The 5,671-nt window shown below is 44.5% G+C and overlaps 1 protein-coding gene across 1 annotated transcript in view; it reads right to left on the bottom strand.

Annotated features, from left to right (window-relative positions):
* Positions 1-4,318, bottom strand: part of EIF2AK3 (eukaryotic translation initiation factor 2 alpha kinase 3) — a 41,956-nt gene extending 37,638 nt beyond the window's left edge. The window contains exon 1 of the mRNA XM_027902497.1: positions 4,304-4,318. The gene's annotated coding sequence lies outside the window, so the exon portion shown is untranslated. The remainder of the gene's footprint in view (positions 1-4,303) is intronic.
* Positions 4,319-5,671: the final 1,353 nt, after the last annotated feature.

Raw genomic sequence — 5,671 nt, 5'->3', positions numbered from 1 at the left:
TTTTTTTTTTTTTTTTTTTTTTTTTTTTTTTTTTTTTTTTCCTTGAAGATTGTTTCTCCCTGACCTGAAAAAGCTGGGATTGTGTTGTCAGTTTTGGCTTGCAGCAGGCTCACCAATCTTCAAAGGCTGTGGGAGTGGAGCTTGATCACTTTACAGGCTGCTTGCACTGAGGGGGGGCTGGATCTGGTGACCCAGAAGGACCTTTACAGTCACTGGTTTCAAGTGAGAATAAGAGACTGTGCAAATAAAGTAATGGGGAGATTAACCATTTTCAGGTGGAAGTGAAAGGGCAGGGGGTCGGTGTTGCTCACACAAACAAGTATAGAAATCTTTATTTAAAACAACGAGGGACAATAAATTATCATGTAGAACTGAAGCCAGATATATTCACTCATCTGAAGTTACCGGTGCAGTAACACGGAATTTAGGGAGGAAATGACAGGGGCTTCCAGTGTGCTTTAAGGAGGGCAAAACTGAAAGCATGATCTTAAAAACACATTCAGGAATAATGGCTCATTACATCACTTACAACAAAGGTCATGTAAAACACGGCAGTTTTACATGTAAAAGTAACCCACACAATTTTTAGGACCTTATAATGTACTATAGCACTGTACTGTTAATAAATAGGAAAATAAATATGTCTTTAGCCTGTGCCAAAAAAAACACAGCAGCTCCTACTTCTGAAGCATCATATTCCTCCAAAAGCCAAGTTTAAGAAACTGTTAGAAAAATACCAATTGTCCAAATATTTGCACGGTAGAATACCTAAGTTTTTATAAGCTGAGTACAAACACTTATCCCACCCGTACAGAAACCAAGACTGGGTTAATAATAAACCAGATTGCAGGAGACTGACTATTCTCAAGTGCTGTAAACAAGTGCTCTCACACTAAAAGGCCTTGGACACACATTTAACAGCATCTGTTTGCTTTATGGTAAAACAATCTATCTGAAGCCCTCTAGCATTGCATAAAAAAAAAAAAATATTATTCCAAGTGGGTCTACTTAAATTTTATGTCGATCCTCCTGACAACTAGGTTATAAAAAAAGGTAGAAATGTAGCTGGAATGAAGGGAATTTTGGCAGCAATAACGCAGAGAAGAAAAATCCCCAAAATCACACTGTGAAATGTTTGCTTCCCATGTACTCCCATTGTTTTCCTTTATCTAATTCTTCACATTTGCCTTCTTCCTCAGGTAACAAATGCTTTATGCCTTTGTATCTTACCTTTCCATATTATCTTTCCTCACCAGATGCAAACCTGAACCTTCCCTGCGAGTCCCCTCACTATTAAATCCTCTCCACTGCCACGCAAGGTGGCAGTTTTGGAATGTGCACCTGCATCCTGCCCTCCAGCCACCCAAATCGTGGCGTAACCACACTTCAGTTTTAAGCTTAGATGGTTAGGAAAGAGGAGGAGGGTGTGGGGAACCTTTGTACCAACAGCACACACTTGGAGAAACTGGTTTAACCGACCGCTTCTGCAAATCATAAAAATCCTGGCTCTTCTTGGGCGCAATGGAACTCTTTATTTGTCCCCTTGGCCACAGCTCTAGAATGGACTTTGTTTCACCTCCTGAGCAAACACTCCCATGACACATGGGAACAGGACCAGCTTGGCTATACCTTTATCTTGCAGGTGGCTACCTTTAGAACTGGAACTAGGAGCAAGAAAAATATCCATTTCTCTCTGCTTTTTTAATGTGTGACTCATTTTGAACTAAATAGCCACGCTTCTGGTTACACCTTTATCTCGCTCTTCAAAAAGAATACTGCATGTCAGAAAAAAAGCTAAAAATCCTTACTCTTGTAATAAAATCCTTCAGTACTTTGTTTTCCTATTAATTAAAATCTTAATACCTGTTCTTCTCTTCTCTGATGGACTCCAGTTAAAACCCTGCCACTTGAACTCTAATTGGTGGAAAATCCTAAATTTGTCTGCACATGCCCAAGACTCACACTAGTGTGACACTTTCTCACTATCAGAGTTTCCACTTTTTCAAGTTTCCCCCCTTCCCCTGTGAGATTCCACTGCTTGCAGCTTTGCAGTCTGAGAGTATGAAGTGATGATGAGATCTTCCCACTGCTCAGGCAGTCTAATCAGGCACTAGATTCCCATGTTCTGATAAAAGCAAGAAACTATTTCAGAGTGTAAAAACAGGCAGGTGACTTGCCCCACAGCACTATTATGAGTTTACTGCAGTGTATTATGCCCAATTCTTACAGCAAATTCTTAGAAACACCAGCAGAATACAGCCACAATTCAAGAATAAAGAGGTTCCCTTCAGCCATCTGTTTGCAAGCCTTTGCTGGCTGAAGATGTCAAGGCTGTACCTGTAATTCCATTACAATAAACTGAAAAAAACCCACTATTTAGGACGCATCTTTGGGACACCTGATGGACAAATTGCAAGGAAAAGGAATTCCTGAATCGGTTTCTATTTTGGTCAAGCCTGATAAACTCACTTATTCCCTGCAAAACGACACCTTATCACTGGCTTTATCCACATCACCTCCTGACTGGGGTAGAGCTTAAAGACTGCCCTGACCAACAAAGCCAGCTTCCAGCAACACACAAGGGCGAGACCAGCACCAAACCAGGCTCCATCCTGCACACCACCATCCCACAGGGAACACCAAATACTACCCAGCTTCAAGGCAAAGGTCAAAAGCCACAACTACAACACCAAGGGAGGGAGGAGGATAGAGGCAAACAGCATCAAGGCTGCACATTCCTGAAACAAGATATTTGTTGCAAGTAAATGATAGACTGTACTGGGGAGTGAAACACATCACACAGGTACTAGAGATGGAAAAAAAAAAAATGAGCACCAACACCACAAACCCATAATTCAACAGCCTCCACGAGCCTGGACCAGAACAAAAAAGATACAAACAGGAATTACTCCAAATTAGACAGTTACTTAAATCCCAGCATCCTTCAACCAGGCACCTGAAAAACGAACATCAATAAAATAAAAACATGCACTTCACCTTGCCTGTAGGTCCAGAATATATTATGAACCAAGGGATGAGGGAGAGGAAAATCCCTTCTGGGCCCTTACAGATGGCCAGCACAGGACTAGAGCAAGGGGCCAGTACACAGAGCATACAAAGATAATCAGTAGTCAGAGCAGATGGCAGGGAACAAGCTAATGCTGTATAGTCAGATTTTATTTGCACTTTGTCACTATGAAAACACATCTAGACATATTCCCTCCACCCTTGACCATCTACAAACAGCCTCCATGGCTAAATGAAAATGTTTTCTTACAATCTCCTATTCCCTTTTGCTCACAGACAGGAGCTTGTTATTCCAGTGCAATGGTGATGCTCCCCCTTGAAAATATGCAAAACATCTACTACAAACTTCCACATACACCGACAAACGGCCAGTTCTGGGCCTTAAATCCTTTGTTTGTATCCCATCAGGAACACTTTTTGAGATCAAGTGGCCTGATCTACCTTACAGAATGGAAGGTATCTGCTTTACCTGCAAAGAGGGCTAAGGTGGCAAGGGAAGATGTAAACAGGACAGAGAAAGGACACTTCTTTAGTTCACCTCCACCCTTTCACTGCACCAAAACTTTGTGTGGATTCAAATAAGTTGCTTTTGTTAGGAAAACAAAGCAGAACTTGCCATCATTTCGGTACAGTACTTACCACTATTCCTCTTTCAGTTTAAAAGAGCCCTCAGCACTAATCACCTCGACCCTCAAAAGCCATTTGGGACATTGCAAACACAGCTGTTTGTCAAACTTGAACTCTAAGCAGCTATTCTAACAGCCCAACCAGCATGTGTGTATGCAAAGAGCACAGTAATTCACTAACCCTCCTATTTCCTCCCAGGAAATTTTAAAAAATCTTGAAAATCAAGAGGATTACAATAATTTGCCTACAGCAAAAAAACAGGTGGGGTTTTGGTTTTGTTCTTTTTTTTTTTTTTTCAGATTGCACTGCCCTGTTATGTTACACAGATATTGCTGAAGAACAATTACCTGAGGTGAGTAGAGATCTCAGAAATACAGGTGAAAAAAATAAAGAAATGCAGGCAAATACTATGGCCAGGCAGCCATTCTATTTTTATTTGATGACAGCAAATCTGTTCCTACGCACTAATCAATTACAGAACAGCAACATTTAATCTCTGGCTTAATTTACTACACTGAACATCTTCAGTGTATTCTGGTTAGCACTAGTAGTCAAAGTGAAAATGCATTTTTAAAAATTTTCAAGGCTAAATAAACAAAGGTGTTACTAAAAATTGAATACAGTAGAATTGCAATAAATTAGGTAGGATTTTGATGAGCTGATGCACAAAAGAACGATCCTGTTGCTAACCGGTGAGACCACCCTCAAAGAAAACAGGGATACCAAGTTATCAGCCAGCTCATTCCTCTAAGTGAATGCTCAGACATACCAACAACAAGCTTTGGGCTATTCATTTTTAGAAGAGGTTCTCAAATACAGCATTTAGTCATGCTCTTCTTCCTTTAAACTCTGGCTGTGGCTTATCACCTCATCGCTCCCAGCCAATTCCGAAACAGACGGGAAACGGCTCAGTAACATTTCTGCACCTTAAGTCATTCATCTAAATCTTGCTTTTGCCAGAGCTTCTTGCCACATGCAGTTATTAAAGTATTTTATTTCCCCTTGTTCTATTCTGAAACTTGTTCATCAATTTGCCTTGCACGTTCGGCTTCCCTTCAGGCACACCCCCGTGTCTGTGCTGAACAGACAATCAAGTGAACGGGAGAACTGAATTTTTCTTTGAAACGGAAAGAGGCGGCGACAGAGAGGGACACGATGCTCTGAACAACTGGGAGTTGCAGGTGTCGGGAAGAGTTTATAGACCACAGATGCGGCGCTTTAGGGTGTCCCTCCCGCAGGCACAGAACTGCCACCTGGGACCAGGGGGCAAGGGAGGGATCGAGACGTGGTATTACCAGCGCAAGCAGACGGGCCAGATGTCACATAGCGTGACATCCGGCAGCTTATTTGTCTAAGGACTAAGGCACCCTTTCTCCTTGCTAACAACCGCGTGAAGAACAAGCACCTCAGCGCTGGCGAGGTCCCGAAGTTCCCTTTTGCCCATTGCCACATCCTCCCCCCTCGCTCCAGCCTGTCCATCGCCGCAGCCCCATCACGGGACTCACCTCTTCCACTCCCTTCTCCCTGCGCCTCTCCTCCCGCCCCGGGACACTTCCCCGCGTGTCCCACAGCCCAGCACCACTCCATCCCTGACTCTCCCGCCTCTCCTCTCCGCTCTTCCCACTTCGACCCATCCCAGCGCTATTCCCACTCCTGCACGGCCCCTTCCCCAAACGCGACTCCCGGGACCTCGCAGCTCCTTTCCCACTCCCCAACACCCCCCCAGTTGCTGATTCCCAGCCCAGGCACAGTTGTGTCTGTCCCCTGCACCCCCAGACACCGACCCTGGGCACTCCTCTGGTGCACTGACCCCCGACAAGCACCCCCGCACCGGACCTGAGCTCCCTCCGCAGCATCTTCGCCCTGCCCGCCAAAGCACCGGCCCTCCTCAGCAGCCCCGAGCACCGACCCCCACCCAGGCACTGACCCCTCACCCAGGCACTCAGCTCTGTCCAGCAGCCCCAGGCACTGACCCTCCACCTCCCTAAGCAGTCCCAGGCACCGACCCCAACCCAGC

The sequence above is a fragment of the Empidonax traillii genome, unplaced genomic scaffold (assembly GCF_003031625.1).
Source record: "Empidonax traillii isolate 1590-97213 ecotype Southwest subspecies unplaced genomic scaffold, ASM303162v1 scaffold882:size376633, whole genome shotgun sequence".
NCBI lineage: Eukaryota > Metazoa > Chordata > Aves > Passeriformes > Tyrannidae > Empidonax > Empidonax traillii.
This window is presented reverse-complemented; position numbering and strand designations above follow the sequence as displayed.